Raw genomic sequence first — 17047 nt, forward strand, 5'->3', positions numbered from 1 at the left:
TATATCTGTCTGGTAGTTTGGAAAAACTCTTGTCTTTGCTTAATATCACACTTGGATCAGGCATTTGTCCTAATCTTTATAAATAGCTCATGCTGTCACTCAACTGTGTAATTATCTGTTTTATGTATAAGAGTTTAGTGCTTATAGTTGCAGAAAGAGAAAGAGCCATTCAGTAATGTCTTTTCAGTAGTCAACACACACTGTGAAATCCAACAGTTGTTCTAACTAACAGTTTTTAGTTAACTTTACTTGTCTTAACCTAATTGTACAAATCTAGTAATCTGTACTATACACATACTATGCCTTGTTTACTCAGAAAAGCGAAATTAAATTGATTGGTTTGAGTACATTTGTGTCAAGCAAAAAAAAAAAAAAAAGTTCTTAATAGACTTTTCTCTAATTTCCTCCACTTCTGCAGTTCTCTTTCTCTGTTTGCTTTCATTCATTTCCCAAAGTCATCTTGAATGTTGAATTGTCAATATAACTGAAAAAAATGAGAGAACATCAAATAAGCTGATTACATAAATGTTATTTTTCCTACATGTTTTTGGTTGAACTCGCCATTATGGTGATCAGTGTATATTTGGTTGGGCACTTGGAACTTCATTTCTATTATTGTAATTCTATATCTATTGATGCAGTGATGCAACAAGAAATCCCTGTTATTTGTTTTCAAAGGAAGGGAAGTAATAAATAGTTTGCTTTTAAAAGGTGACCTAACTTCCAACTAAATCACTAACTACTCTATTTTTCATGTCGAAGAATGATTTTTTTATAATTGTATTGCCAACTCTTATGTCATAAACACTGTATGAAACTTTGAATTGGGTCGATATAACACATTTATATTTGTAACAATATCATGCAAATTATCATGTTTGAGTCACACACAGACTTCAACATTCAGCATACAAAACACAACAATGGTAACAATTTCATTTTATTTATCATTTATAATTTTTTAGTTACTAGAACTCTTGTGTAAGTGAACTATACTAACTAAGCATTTGTCAGTACAACATACTATTCCTATTTCGTTTTACTTGTTTTAAGGCAATCGGTTTGCATGTTCTTTTTTCTTAAGTAAATCTATAATTAGATTTTGCAGTGCAGTTATATTAATATATCGGGTGTTCAGGGTTAAAAAAATGTGACAATCATGGTCATATTTTAGTTGTATGTACTGGATAAATGTACTGTACAGTTTAGTAAAATCATTCTTGAACAGGATACACGATCCAAGTTAAATAAAAATATATGTATATTGTCAGCAGTTATCATTGAATGACAATAATTTGAATTATCCCTCAGATGTACCACTATATTGATAAAATGACCAGGTGTTCATTGATAAAGTAAAACTATAATGCCCATACACGTACACGGATAAGTTTAGCTAATTACTTTTGCATATTTATATGGAATGATCCATCTAATTATATGAACCATGTCAGGATAATGAATTCAAAGCAGGAACAATTACATAAATCAGTTGAAGAATAAAAAGTATCTGCTTGAAAGATTCAGTCTCTGTATCCAGATTAATGTTTATCAGTACAAAACCTGTAAATAAAACATAAATATTGATTAAATCATATATACAGTAGTATCTCTGTGATCATGAAATTATTTAGTGTTCGGGTAGTCCATTTGCATAAATACTTATATATATATATATTTTATTTTTTTTATTTTTTTTTTATTTTTTTTTTTATAACATTATTGTTTAAATGAACTAAACCTAATGATCATGTGCATGATACATATAGCATTTTTAACATATGTTTTCTATGTAAAAATATTTACATGCATTGACATAAAATGTATTTTAAGATAGGAAATGTTTTGTCTTGCCCATCTAGACAAGTACATATATTTAGGCATTTACTGTACATGCTTAAAAAGATTTTCAATTTGAAAAATATATTTGCTCAAGCTTTGCATATATTTAGCAAGTTCATAGTTTTTGTTGTTGTCTATGTAGGAAAATATGAACAGATGTCTAAACATACTTTCAGAAATAAAGCTGCTCTGTACTAAAGTAAAAAGTGTGACAGGTTTACCTTGTTGGTTTTTTTGCCTTGTGCGTCACTTCCTGGTACGGGAGTCTCGTCCAGGACAGTTTAACGTCAGAAACCAAACTCAACCCGAGAGCAGACTGCAGCTAAAACACACCAAAACCAGGTTTTGTTTAGCGCTTCAGGAACCAGACTGACATCAGCACCAGACGAAAACAAAAAATGTCTATCGGACTTGACAAAGACTGAATGGCACATTTGAGTTTTAGTTTTGTTCATTGTTGTACGTTCAATTCAATTCAATTCACGTTTATTTGTATAGCGCTTTTCACAATACACATCATTTCAAAGCAGCTTTACCGAAAGTGCATGAGTCCATATTACAATTTACATTGATCTGTTATCAGGGGTAACTGTCTAAGTTATGTATTTCAGAAATGTACATATACAAAGTCATAGTTAGCTAAAAGTGTATTATTTTAAACAATGTAATAATTTAATGCAGAAACAATGAGCTCATTGAAGTAATGAATACTGGTTTGTTAACAAATGATTGACATTTAGAAAATATAGCATTGGTGCATGTTGATTGGAATTCAACATCGACAACAACAACAGGAAGTGTCCTCATCATTTCTTAAACTGACTCTATATTTGTTTTTCTCTCTGATTCTTCAATCTGCTTGTTTTCTTACCCGATAGAGAAATGTGTTCACTGCAGCTGTATCAACACTGGAGGATAATTCCATCCTCAGAATTGTTTTTTTCCTATAAGCTGAAAAACGCAAAATAACAACACTGGTTTAAAAACAAAATTATTCTGTGGTGAAGTAAATACTACAGAAAAAACAAAATAAACAATTGTAATTTCTACCTGAATTAAGTTAGTTCAAGCAAGAATTTAAAAAACAAAGTCAATTCTATATTAGTACTTGATTTTTAGCCCAACATTAAATGTTAATGTTATAAAATGAAGTAAAATCTTCTCAAATCTCTGATACTGGTGTTCCCATAATGCACTGGGGCATGAATAATTAATAAGGTAGAATATGTTTCACTGTTTTCCAGCAGTATTTGCATTGTTTTATCATTTGTTTTTGTTGTTAGGTTTAGTAACTTGCTGTTTTGGAGTTCATTTTCTACTCGAAATGACAAATTCATACTCAAAAATGATCCAAGGAATGTTACCGTTATTGTGTATTGTGTACCAAATATTGAGGTCTCTGTGTAAACTTAGTAGAAGTTATTCATCAAACTTTAACTGAGTTAAAGTTACTTAAATTCTTTGATAATAATACCTTATTTAATGTAGTAGATTTTTACTATCAATTCAATATGTGAAATGAAAAAAAAAAAGATTAAACAGAATTAACTTCTCAGCTCAGTTTAACACATTTGACCTTGTTGAAATTATAGCTCTTGAAAAAATCAGTTCACAATCTATATGGACAACTTGTGTCTGATAAATCGCCTTAACGGCTTTTTTAGCTGGCTTTTTTTTTTTTTTTAATAATAATCCATTGTCAATAAATCGCTTTCTTATCAACATGGTGAATAAGCGAAATTTAACCAGTTCTAAAATCAGCGAGATATTGCCAGTTGCATGGATTCCTATTTAAATGCCTGGATTTCGCCTGCAAAAACTTCCTGAACAACAGTAAATGTGACCGCATCTCAACCCTTAAATACCTCGGGTCCTTAGTATTCATTAGTATTCCTCAATCTATTCATTATAAACAATATAACTAGAAAAAAGTATATACATAAAAAATGACTGTTTTCTAAAGTTTTTGTAAAGTGTATAGGATTGCTAGCGACCCGAGGTATGTAATAGTGTAGTTTTTTTTTTTCCAATGCAATTTAATTGAATTAATATTTTGAAAGAAATATGTGTAATTCGCTTAAATTCTGACCATTTCTGATGACTCAATAAGTGCATAAAAATATGTTTTAATGAAGTAAGTAGCTATTCGTGCTGCCTTGAAATTTTAAGTTTAGTCAACTTGAAATGTGAAAAGTGACAACTTGGATTTTTGAGTTGACTAAACTTAAAATTGCAAGGCAGAACTAACACTTTAAATTGTATTTTTTTTTTTTTACAGTTTATCTTTATTCCTCAAAGTGGCGATGTCTGATACACAAAAAATACACAATATCATCAGCAAAGGGTGACAATGAAATATTAGTGTAACTGTCACTTGATGATGGATCTGGTGAAGAATATGAGCCAATACTGGGGTAATGAGCTCTGATGAGGACAGTGATGATGGTAAAAGAGCATCTGCTCATATTGAACCCTTAAAATATCAGGAGTTTTATACTAAAGTCGCTAAAGACCCAAATATATGTAATAATGATTGCCGAAACATTTATGCATTTAAGGGTTAAAAGAGAAGTCAGAATTGACCTGTTCCATAAACCTCCACCTCACACAGTGTGAGATAAGTCTTGATGTTAGGAAGGAACATGTTGATGTAACGGCCGCCCATTCCACCGCACGAGAAACTGACGGTGCCACCCGCTGGAACGGCCGAAGAAACGACAGCACATCTGGAGAGAGAGAGAGAGAGAGAGAGAGAGAGAGAGAGAGAGAGAGCGAGAGAGAGAGAGAGAGAGAGAGGCCATGAGACATCAGGCAAATCCCGATCTGAAGACACGATCAGCGAGTAACTTCACCTGGGATTGTTGTTGCCGTTGTTTTCCAGGGAGTTTCCGATGCGGATCTCGACTCCAGTCATGCGCTCCGGACAGCAGTCTGCTCTGTTGGTGATGGTCACCCTGTTAATGTAGTAATAATCCAGCAGGTCCAGCCTCCACCACGAGTTGAGCTGTTCTAATGTGATGGAGCAGAACGAGGCTTCACCTGGAGCGTATCTTGTGCCGTCGATGGCGTTTCCGGCTCCCCAGCTTGCTCCATATAAGCTCGACTGCACAGCTTTTCCTTTCAAAGCCAAATTTTCTACAAAAGATTTATTCAAAAAGATACAGAGGGCCAAGAAAAAATAAGACTGTAATGTGAGAAGTTTCAATAGAACTTTGGAAACACTTTAAAATAAGATTCCATTAGTTAACGATATAAGTTAACAATGATGACTACTTATAAAGCATTTATTAATTTTAAATTTAGTTAATTATTAAAATCAGAATTTCTGTGTCAATATTATTTAATGCATCTGAGCTGACATGAATGAACAGTTGTATTTGTATTAACTACTAACAAACGTATTGCTTGGTTAATGCATTAACTAAAGTGTTCCAAGAACCTTTTACCTTCCAAGTTTTCTGAACTGGCTTGATTGGAAAAGACACCTGTTGCAAAAAAAACAACAAATACTTCCATTGGTTTCTAATAAGTTGAATAATGTTGCATTTGATTATTTGAATATTTGCATAAAGAATTACTGAACAATATTTATAATTTTACATTATCTGACTGATTCATTTATACTCACCAACAAGTAAAAACAGGTAACTGAGTCCCTCCATCTTGTTTTTAAAGATACAGGTCACTGGAATAAAGGACATCTTCTGTGATACTGATATTGCAATAATTGAAGTTATAGGCAATAATTGAAGTTATAGGCAAGATTCTCCATGTGAGAATGGCATAATGCACCTGTGATGGTCAGATATGAAGAGTTTCTCCGTCTTCCCTCTTTATATTCGTCTTCCTCTTCGCAGCTTGAGTCTCCACCCTTATGAGATCCTCTCTGGCCATTTGCTGAATATATTTCACACATCATTGGACCTCCAAAATTGCTTTTCTCTGCTCACCTTTCCCTCTCACGTCAAAACTGATTTACAAAACAAATCTGCCAAAATTGCACATGAAAATAAGGATCTTTGAGTATCTCAGTCGTCAGAAGAGAACAAAATAAATAGTCGGTACTTCGGATTCATTTTCATATTGTTTTTCTTTCCAGGCTTGTCTACATCCATCTAAATGACCGATATATACGAGTTAAAGTGAACATTTACGTTTTCAGATCATGTTTCTCAAACTCAGCAGATTTCCTAGCCTGGTTAAAACCAGACCATTCTCAGTTGTAACTGAGTAAGGGTCTGGCAAAGCTTCGTAGAAAAATCATTTCCAGAGGGCCGTCACCAACGGACGTCACTCAAATTTCTCTGGTTAGACCTAAAACCAATCAGAAGGAGATGACGTATGCAGAGTGACGGAGATACATCTTTGAGTGTTATTCTTTGCTCGGATTTTAACAAGGAGGAAGCGTTCAAATCGCTTAAAACAGACGCGATAGCTAATTCGGACGAGTGATGATCCACGGCGGCATCCATCTTTGTAATGTAGCACCTAGGCAACAAAATCTGCTTCACCGTCGCTGCGCAGCCAGCGCGTGATTTCCCCCGAAACCACTTCGGTGGAAATCCCGCCCTGCAGTCGATTCAGCTAGTGCTGTCGTCATCGTGTAAAGCCCGCCCCAACGTTTCTGATTGGTTTCCTCGATTTCGACGGATTTGGAAATGGGCTTGAATGAGCTCTTTGCCAGACTAACTTTCAGAGCAAATCTAAATTTGCCGGAAGTTGTCTGGGTTTTCCCAGGCTACAGATTTCCCCCTCCCTTCATGATTTTCATTAGTTTTTGTTCAGAACAGGATCAATTCCTATGAGGAAACATCTGACATCATTTGAATCATCGTAACCATTCTGTGTTTTCCTATGAGGTTTTTTTCATCGACATCTTTTATTATTTGAATGTTTTATACTGAATGTAAAGTATAGATGGTACAAAATTTGAGAGATTTAGTCAGTCGAAACGGATTTGATGTAATTTGATCTAATTTTGTGTCTCAGGAAAATAGTGATCAATGTATTGTGTTGAATGTAATGGACACTGTAACGCTAAGTTCCTAAATGAAGACGATGATGAAGATTCAATAACAAGAGTATTTATTCCAATACTGGACACTGAACTGGGCGGCAGTGGCTCAGTGGTTCATGTAGGTTGTCTACAAACCGAAAGGTTGGTGGTTCAATCCCCGGTTCCACCTGACCAAGTGTCGAGGTGTCCATGAGCAAGACACCTAACCCCAACTGCTCCCGACGAGCTGGGTGGCGCCTTGCATGGCTGACACCGCCGTCTGTGTATGAATGGGTGAATGTGAGGCAAATATGTAAAGCGCTTTGGTGGCCACTCGGTCTGTGAAAGCGCTATATAAATGCAGTCCATTTACCATTTACCATTTGAACTGATGAAAAGCAGGAACTTAAAAACAGACGATTAACACAAATGACGGACAGCTGTCAAATCACGGGAATCCTATTGACCGGCGACAGCCCATGACTTCATTAACGTGCGACCCGGAAGTATATATGGGCGCCTTGAAAACATGACAAACACCTTCTTCATCTTCAGGGACTGTTCTGTCTGTAAGTGCTACAAACAAAGGTAATTATGAAATGCACTAAGAAGGCTGAGTGCTTTCAGAAGTGTACAGACCCGTGCCCAAGGTATTAGACGCCGGGTGACACACACCAACTGTGTGTTTTCTGTCTTGGGGAAGAGCACACACTGGCAGTTCTCGAGGGAGCTGTCTGTGCAAATTGTGAGCGTTTTTCTTTGAGAACGCTCCGCTCTCGTAAAGTTCAGCGACTGGACCTCGTGGCTCAGGTCCCGCTTGTGCTGTGGCAGAGCAGCGATGTGTGTCATGGGGTTGCTAGATAGAGCTCGCCGAATCGTCTGAGAGGATTACATCCCTCTGAAGACGATAGGCGGGGGAGGGTGAGCTGCAGGTGGATGTGGACTTGAGACGGGATCTGAGACGCAAACAGAGTCTGTGATAGATCACCTCCCCTGAAGGCGGAATTATATCTTAGCCCTCTCCTCTCTTCACGACTCCACAGGTGCTTCTTACATCAGGCCTGAGGCTGGGCCAATGATGAGTGGTACGATGTTCTGACGACCCGCCTTGGCTTGGTTTGTGAGAGTACCTCTTTCAGGCATGTAATGGTGGTAGACCCCAGGTTCATAAAGAACTGTGTGTTGAGTCTTCAATTCGCACGCCGCAGGTGAGCATACTGGATCTTAATTTTCATTTTTGTGTGCAACTAACACTAAAATGTATCTCTCTACAGACCCTCATTCCCTGTGTAGAGTTAAGGGGTCATGTCACTGTTATAAGGTAAGGTAAGGTAGGTATTATCAGGGCCCAGAAGTTCCCCTGTTAGGTGGCTAAAACTATAGAGAGACGCACCAGTTATTTGGGCTTCATATGTGAGTATGTGATGGCTTCCCCTTTTGTGAATTCACGGTGTGTGCCACCGCTCATTCTAGATGTAAACAAAGAAATGTAACAGCTTAGGCTTCCTCTCATTATGAGAGCATTTTGAGGCCGCCGCTCATTTCTACTGGAATATTGTGTGGTAGACAATATTGTGGTAGAACGGCATTCAAAAAAAGAATGCAAATGTTGTATTCTGCCGCTTGGCTTATTTTCTAAGCACATCTGTTTTAGTCCTCGGGCTATTGGCCACCTCAGCTTCTCCTCAGCTTCTCCCAAAAAAAGCCCTATTTTTTATTTGAAAGTTTATAGATTTTTTCTAGAGACTGACGTTGGAGCTTCAGAGAAATCTTTTGTCCGGCCCACTGTGCCCTCTGATATTTTTTTAGTCCTGAGTACATCGCTCCCTGAGCTCTGTTTTGTTTTTTTCATACAGGCTGAGCGTTTTTGCAGCCTCTAATATGAGAAATCTTTCTCTCGAGGCTGTTGATCCTCCGAGCGCTCAGGTAGAGCTATGGCCCTCACCAGGGCCGCCTCGGTAGCTGGCCTAGGGATAGTGGAGGCATTCTGCTAAAGCATTGTCTGCATCTAGCCCTTCACTATGTGAATGTAGGCTTTTTAGCATCCCTACATGACAGCCTATCATTTAAATGAAATTGATCATTTTCGAAAGGGAATGTCTCAGGTTACGACTGTAACCTTTGTTCCAACTTTTTTGGGGTGTGTTGCAGCCATCAAAATCAAAATTTGCTAAGCTATTAATTTTCAGTATGTATTGAGGTGGAACGGTACATGTATTCGTATTGAACCGAAACGGTACACAGCAAAATCCCCAGTGTACATATGTACACTCTTGGTGTACACATAGGTCCAACTACAGGGTGTTAAAAATGAACACTGAAGCAGTGTTGAAGTTAATGAGATAATTAAGTGATTAATTAAGTGATGATTGGCCATTAGTGGTGACACCTGATGTTGATAAGAAGAATCATTGAAGGAAAGAGAAACAACAAGAACAGAAAAAAGAGAAACACAAGAAATACTGACTTCGAGCCATTAGACATTATTGTACTTATTATTACCAGTGTATATCTGTCATACATCTACACACAATCTTATTTATATTGGACAGCAGTTTAGATGGTAATGCTTTATGGAATGTTTCGTTTCATGTCACCATTATGGCGATCAGTGTTTGCTTTAGTTGGGCTCTGGACTCTTTGCTTTAAAACATTAGTTTTTCTCTGGCTGCTCCAACTCTGTGTTTATAAAGCACATGTGTTACTGCAAGAGAAAACATGACATGGGCTGTGTTTCCCGAAAGCATCGTAAGCCTAATTTGATCGTACAGACCTTTTGTTGCAATCGTTCTACGATCAAGTTAGGCTTAAAATGCTTTTTGGAAACATAGCCCAGATCATGATGGTTATGTTTAATTTATGAAATTACAATCCTGTAGTGTCCTGATTCACTCAACCAGCATTATTAACTGATTATACAAATGTTCTCTTCATTACAGTAGCTAATTCCAGCAGTGCTTTAATAATCTGAAGGTTTTAAAATCCCACACAGATATCAAGAATCTACATATGAATCTCAACAATGGTGACAATCACACGGAATACTCATATTGCAGTGCATGATGTGAGCCACCAATCAAAATGCAACAATGGCTCCCATCATGCATTGCAGTATGAATAAATTATACAGCTGAATTGTCCTGTAATTTTCATTGTTTTTCCTGTTTGCATGTTCTTTTTTTGCTATTGTTTTGTTATGACTTTAAAAGCTTGTTTTGTGATGTTCAGAGTTGATCTGTGTGTCACTAGTTTGTTTATTGTCACCATTGTTGTGATTTATATGCTGATTATTGATGTTTGTGTGTCTAAACACAACAGCTCAAGTGCACAAAGATTTTTCAAAATTGTTCATATTGCTGTTGGACCTCAAACTGTAGAATCTCAGGGCTACAATCACCAATACTAAAACGCAACATCAATCATATAGTCAAAGATTTAGACTCTGAATGACATCAGTGAATCAGGTCACTACGTGATGATAATGTCATCATCACAACATATTGTTAGCAGGTTTTCTCGTGCAATAACAAATGTGCTTTATAAAAACAATGTTGGAGAAGCCAGAGAAAAACTAACAATAAAAAAATGAAAAGGTTCCAGAGCCCGACTAAAACACACTGACCACCATAATGGTGGCTTGAAATTAAAAATTCCATAAAACATTGCCGTCTAAACTTGATTCTCAATACCTTTTGTAGATGTATGACAGAAATAAAGTCACACTGGTAATAATAAGTGCAATAATGTGTAAAGGCTCGAAGTCAGTAGTTCTTGTGTTTCTCTTTTTTTCGTTCTTGTTGTTTCTCTTTCCTTCAATGATTCTGCTTATTAACATCAGGTGTCACCACTAATGGCCAATCATCACTTAATTATGTCATTAACTTCAACACTGCTTCAGTGTTCATTTTTAACACCCTGTAGTTGGACCTATATGTACACCAGGAGTGTTCATTTAACACTGGGGATTTTGCTGTGTACGGGCGTCACGGTTCGGTGCATGAATATACAGGAGAATACACGGTATAAAAATAAATAAAACTTGCGTGCAAATTAATTTAACTAATGCGGACCTACTGTTAGATACGGGGGTTCTTTAGGGACACCTAATCTGTAGCTCCGAGAGAGAGAGAGAGAGAGAGAGAGAGAGAGAGAGAGAGAGAGAGAGAGAGAGAGAGAGAGGCCATGAGACATCAGGCAATTGATTGAGATTTTTTTTTTTTTTTTAGAAAAACTTTACTATACAGTAATCATTCACAGAAACTTTTACACATTACTTCATCTCAATTCATCAGAAAATATTAAAGCATTGTTTTCAACTTTACAAAGTACATCTCCATAAGTCCAGATCTTTTCGAAATCCCATACATTTTTCATATGTAAATAAAAGGAAAAATCATGCTTAATTCTCGCTTTTACAAGCCCTTTAAACACACTCACTATATTACATTCATTTCCATATTCAATTTTCTGTTTTCTACTTGCATAAATAGACATTTTAGCTTGACCAATAATAAAATTGAGCAAACACCCCATTTTTCTCTTTGTTTTTGAATACTTAAAACCATAAATAAACACATTTATATTAAATGTTTCACCAAAATCATTAAAAATCCCTTTCAACAATTCAAACAGAGGCTTCAACCTCTCACAATGTACAAAACAATGAAATATTGTTTCCCTCTGTTCACAAAAAGCACAGTTTTCTTTTAGAAGCGGGTTAAGAATGGAAATAAAAGCATTAACGGCAATAATGCCATGCATAATTCTCCATTGCAGATCTCCAGTAAACTTTGTCAATGGTGGCTTGTATAACGTACCCCACATTGGCTTAAAACTAGAATCCACACGTAAGAGACATCGCCAAGGATTGTCAGAACGATGCATCAATTGTTCCTTATTCAACACTTTTACACACATTTTATAAAACTCTTTCCACCAATAAACATAATATTTCGGTCCTTCCAACCTTTTGACATTGTTAGAGGACAATAAGTATCCGTATCTGGCAAGTCTGGAGAAATCCTTATTACTGGAAACAAGTCCTTAGCATTTGACTCACTTTTTAATGTTGAAAAGACATAGAGAAGCGTCCATTCTTCTTCAGATAATGAGTTTTGAAATTGTTTCAACATCTGTCCAACTATTCTTTCGGACCGAAGTCCAAGTCTTTGAGTCAATGCAACAGATTTACTTAAATTCCATCCAGACACTTCCACCAAGTCCTTCATTGTTATAATCTTCTTATTCTCAATCTTTGTTCAAACCTTGGTACCATTTCACAGGACAAATTCAAACGAGATCCGTTAATCAATGGTTCTAGCATTAACCAATGCAAAGATTTTCCATCAGTGGACATTTTTATTTTCATCAAACTCCATGATTTTCGAACAACTTCATAAAAACAGGATATTTCTTTCAAACCCATTTTTTTTTAAGAATTTGTCCAAAATAATTCTCTCTTTAATCCAAACTTTCCAACCACACTTAGAAGCTTAAAAGCTATATTTGTCCAAGACATTTTTTGATACAATAGTTTTTTTAACAAACTGCAGTCTAAAAGCGGCTTTCCAGCTTGCAAGGTGTATTAAACCTTGTCCTCCCTCCTCTACAGGAAGGTACACAACACTCTTTGGAAGCCAATGCAATTTGTCCCAAAAGAAATTAACAAGAGAGGTTTGGATCTTCTCTAACAAGCCCACTGGGGGTTCTAGTACTGCCAGGCGATGCCATAACATCAATGCCACTAAATTGTTAATTACAAGAATTCTCCCTCTAAATGACATTTTTCTCAAAAGCCATTTCCACCTCCCCAGTCTTCCTTGAACTCTATCTAAAACATTTTCACAATTCTTTTGCATTGTGGTCTCATCACCCAAAAATACCCCCAAATACTTAAAACCTCTATTTGCCCATACCATTCCACCAGGCAAAATCAGGTTTTCAGCCCTCCAATTACCCATTAAAAATGCTGAACTCTTTGACCAGTTAATAATTTAATTAATTTATTCATTTAGCTGACGCTTTTATCCAAACCAACTTACAATTGCTATATGTCAGAGGTCGCACGCCTCTGGAGCAACTAGGGGTTAAGTGTCTTGCTCAGGGACACATCGGTGTCTCAAAGTGGCTTAGAAGAGGAAACTTTTGAAGAGGAAATTTTACCAAAATTTTCAAAAATTTCTGTTAGTCTGTTAATGTCTTGTTGATCATTAACTAAAACTATTACATCATCGGCATATGCTGACATTTTTATAGTTAAAGCACTATCACATTTGAAACCACAAATACTCTCCCTTATTTGACTTAACATAGGTTCCAAAGCAATTGAATACAACATACCAGACATTGAACATCCTTGTCGGATTCATCTTCCTACCTTAAACGGAGCACTCAAGCCACCATTGATCTTCAAAATGCTTTCAATGTCATCATAAAGGACCTTAATCATTTCTATGAAACCAGGAGGAAAGCCAAAAACTTTAAAAGTATCCCATAAGTAACAATGTTCCACCCGGTCAAAAGCTTTTTCCTGGTCCAGTGAAATCAGACCACACTTCAGGCCAAAAAGCCTAGAAATTTCTAAAACATCTCTAATTAGTGAGATATTGTCCACAATCGATCTTTTTGTGCGCAAAAACAAACAAAAATAACGACTTTATTTTGTCTATACTTTTCCTTCTCTGTTGGCCTCTAGTCAGTTAACTTAGTGTGATAGCGTAGAGCTACGTCACACGTAGGCTCACTATTGGCCGACGCTGGTCATGTGTGTGACGTATAACAACAGAAGCTCTACGCTGTTACACTAGTGAACTGACTCGAGGCCCACAGAGAAAGACATGAATAGTTGAAATAAAGTTGTTATTTTTGTTTTTTTTGCGCACAAAAAGTATTCTCGTCGCTTGATAAACTTAAGATTGAGCCACTGTAGTCACTTGGACTATTTTAACGATGTCTGTAATAACTTTTCGGGGCCTGCAAGTTCAATCCCTCAAGCTCTCAGATTTAATCAAAAATATCTTAATTCGTGTTCCGAAGATGAACTAAGGTCTTACGGGGTTGGAACAACATGAGGGTGAGTAAATACTGACAGAATTTTCATTTTTGGGTGAACTATCCCTTTAATACCATGCCGCCAGGTGAGCTGGGCAAAACCTGCTCCTCCCGAACTATCCATGGCCGCCAGTTTAAAACTGGCTAAACCTCCCCTATCCTACTCTCCCCCCCTACAAACACACAGGATACCAATTTCAGCAAGATATAGCAGACAAGAAAGAAAACAACAGACCGTAAAAATTAAGAAACTTCAGGCACGCTCCGAATCACCCTCCACTCGAACAATCGAACAGTGGAAACATAAGAACATACTCCGTCATTTTGTTTATACAGGGCATCATTCAAACTGCAATGTGTTTGTTACTGTTATTAATTTTAAGTAAAACAATATATCTGAAATGTAGCAAATTAATTTTCAATTCATTCAGGTACAAAATTACATATCTCAAGGTATTTTTGTCTTTTTATTAATTTAATTAATAAACTAAAGTTTTTGATGGACTGGAATAATGCACAACAAAGATGTATACCACTGCCACAAATACACTCACTGCACATACAAAATGTAAATTCGTGCACTCTCCTATTCTATTGCCATATGCAAAACTTTGCTTTTGGTAGTGTTTCTCTGTGTACAGTATATGAGTTACTCCATGTTTGAAGGGGTTTCTTTTGCATAGGTTTGAAGTCTCAGTTTGAAGTCTCTGTCTCTCTTTTTGTCCACCCACACTAATATGTATGCAGTATATTTCTCTCCTTAACACGCACTGACAAGCCCAATCCTTAATACACAGACACTCAAGTCACAGTCATTTGCTGCTAAAATAATGTTCTGACAGGTTTGCCGGCCAGGGTATGTCTTGAATATTACTACCTCAGTTTGAAAGTCTATTTGCATTCCAATAAAGTTTGAGGAAACATGCCCATCGAGTTTGTTGTGATAGCATATTTTGTTTGATATGTTTCACTGTGTCTTGGGATCTATGCAGCACTAATCAGTTGTTAAATTAAGCTTCTATTTCTAACAGTTGTGTCAATGATACAAGGTCCAACGAGTCTAGTGTTAAAGTCGTCATGAAACGGAAGTTGAGATTGTCCTTTTTTCCTTATTGTGACGTATATCCGAGTGAAACGGATTCTGAAATTAGAAAAAATGTAGGGCGGGGCTTGATTTCGTCCTCTGGGAATTGATTGGATCGTGGAGGTTGGGCGTTGCTAACAAAATGGAGACAAATTTGAATGCCATTTTTCAGTCAGTTGAGGAGGATTTCTAGTAGGCGTAGATAGCCATGCCCACTAGTAATAGATTTTGACCGGAAGAGAAGAGAAGTCGTTTTGAGGGGGGAGGGAAGGGTAACGTATTTGATTAAAGATTATAAGGGTACATGAATTTTTTAAAAATAATGAAGTGCATGGATAATCATTTATAATAAACAATACAATATTACATTATTACTAACTACAACATTAAAAATTATTAACACTACAATATTACTACAAAAATACAAAATGTTAAAATGGTAAAATGTGATTTCATGACGACTTTAAGCGTTTTTTTTTCTTCTTTTTTCTTAGGGTTACTTTATACTTTTTTACTTTAAAGCTATGGTATACGATTTCAAAGATTGTTCATTATTAATATCCTTGTTTAGATGCTGGTTATGGTTACATAGTACAATCCTAACAATATGAATAGAAAAAAGAATGAAAAAAATCCATTCACTCTATTGGCTGTAAAGCCGCAGAGAAGTTGACCAATGTAAGCTGTCCGGCCGGACAGCTTAAATTGGTCAACTGCTCTCAGACAGCTTACATTGGTCAACTGCTCTCATCCAATTACCAGCTCCACTTGAAACTCCGCCTGGCGCTCGCATCTCCACCCCACCGCACCCGCACTCCTGCGACATGAAATTGCGCGCGTAAGCAGCTGACAGTCTATGGTAGCTTGCTAAGTAGCATATCAGCAATGGATATAAAAAAAAGACAGCAGCAAGCGTCCCCGCTGGCACCTACAGTAAAGTTAGGACGAAAGAGAAAGTCATTAGAGGAACGAGCAGAGATTAAAAAAAAATGTGAAGAACGCAAAACTTTGAGTAGGATAAATATAGGGTCCACCATTGACCGTTGGAGGAAGCTTCTTGACTTTTTGTTGAGCAGGTAAACCTTTATTTATACTTTTATGGTGTGACGTGTAACAATAAATAGCTTTTTATCAGTTTGACAACTTGCTCCTGCTGCCAGTCGGCATTGGAATGTTAGCCGTTTAGCATTGCCTATCACGGGTCAAAGTAATTATATTTCTTGAAGTCCTTGAATATATTTCAGTAGGCCTAGCGGGTTTCTGTTCGAGCCGATCGAAATTTGAACAAGATGCGCTGTGTGCTGCAATAACAATTACTGAAAACCTAGCAATACTAGTAGTATTATACTAATGGTGGTGGGGAGTTTAGAACATTTCATGTGTTTCTAATCTTGCGTTGACGTGAACTCAAACGTGACATTGAATACATCTCAGTTCCGATGTTTACTACCGGTGATCACAGCTTGACTGAGTGACGTTGTTCAATTCGTTTCCCGGTGGGAGGGATCAAGTAGCACAGAGGGGAGGGGTGTGTGTGTGGAGGGGCGGGATGAGTTTTTTAAAACTTCCCTAACGTCTCAGGCTTTCTCGACCGATTTTTAACATCGTATAATATAGCTTTAAGTATGTTTTAGAGCCTGTACTTTTTCACTTTAATTTGAGTTTTAAAGAGGTTGAGTTGATACTTCTACTTTTACCAGAGTCTTTTTAAACACCAGTATCTATACTTCTACTTGAGTGACAAAAGTGTGTACTTTTGACACCACTGATTGCATTTCACAAAATGTCTTTCTTCTGATTTGGGGTTGTATATAGAGATATATATGTATACAGTGTATATATATATATATATATATATATATATATATATATATATATATATATATATATATATATATATATATATATCATTGGCTGATGCATCATCATTCTGTTACTAAAGCACACTCGGACAAGGAGAATGAGATACAACAGGTGGTTTTACTGACAACAGTGAGCTGGATGAGGCAATCAGGTAACTGAGCAGTTCATATGATAATTTGGAGACAGGGAATCGGGGAATCTTGGCAGAGGGC

General features: G+C 36.7%; 1 long non-coding RNA gene across 1 annotated transcript; it reads right to left on the minus strand.

Moving 5' to 3' along the window:
• Positions 1 to 1459: 1459 nt before the first annotated feature.
• Positions 1460 to 2861, minus strand: LOC143736451 (uncharacterized). The gene is made up of 3 exons (XR_013203452.1): positions 2714 to 2861; positions 2064 to 2164; positions 1460 to 1563 (listed from the first exon to the last, which is right to left on the minus strand). It is a non-coding gene; the product is annotated as an uncharacterized LOC143736451 (long non-coding RNA).
• Between the last annotated feature and the right edge of the window lie 14186 nt (positions 2862 to 17047).

Source organism: Siphateles boraxobius, unplaced genomic scaffold (assembly GCF_051911475.1).
Source record: "Siphateles boraxobius isolate OS27281-9 unplaced genomic scaffold, OSU_SipBor_1 130, whole genome shotgun sequence".
In the NCBI taxonomy this organism is placed as follows: domain Eukaryota; kingdom Metazoa; phylum Chordata; class Actinopteri; order Cypriniformes; family Leuciscidae; genus Siphateles; species Siphateles boraxobius.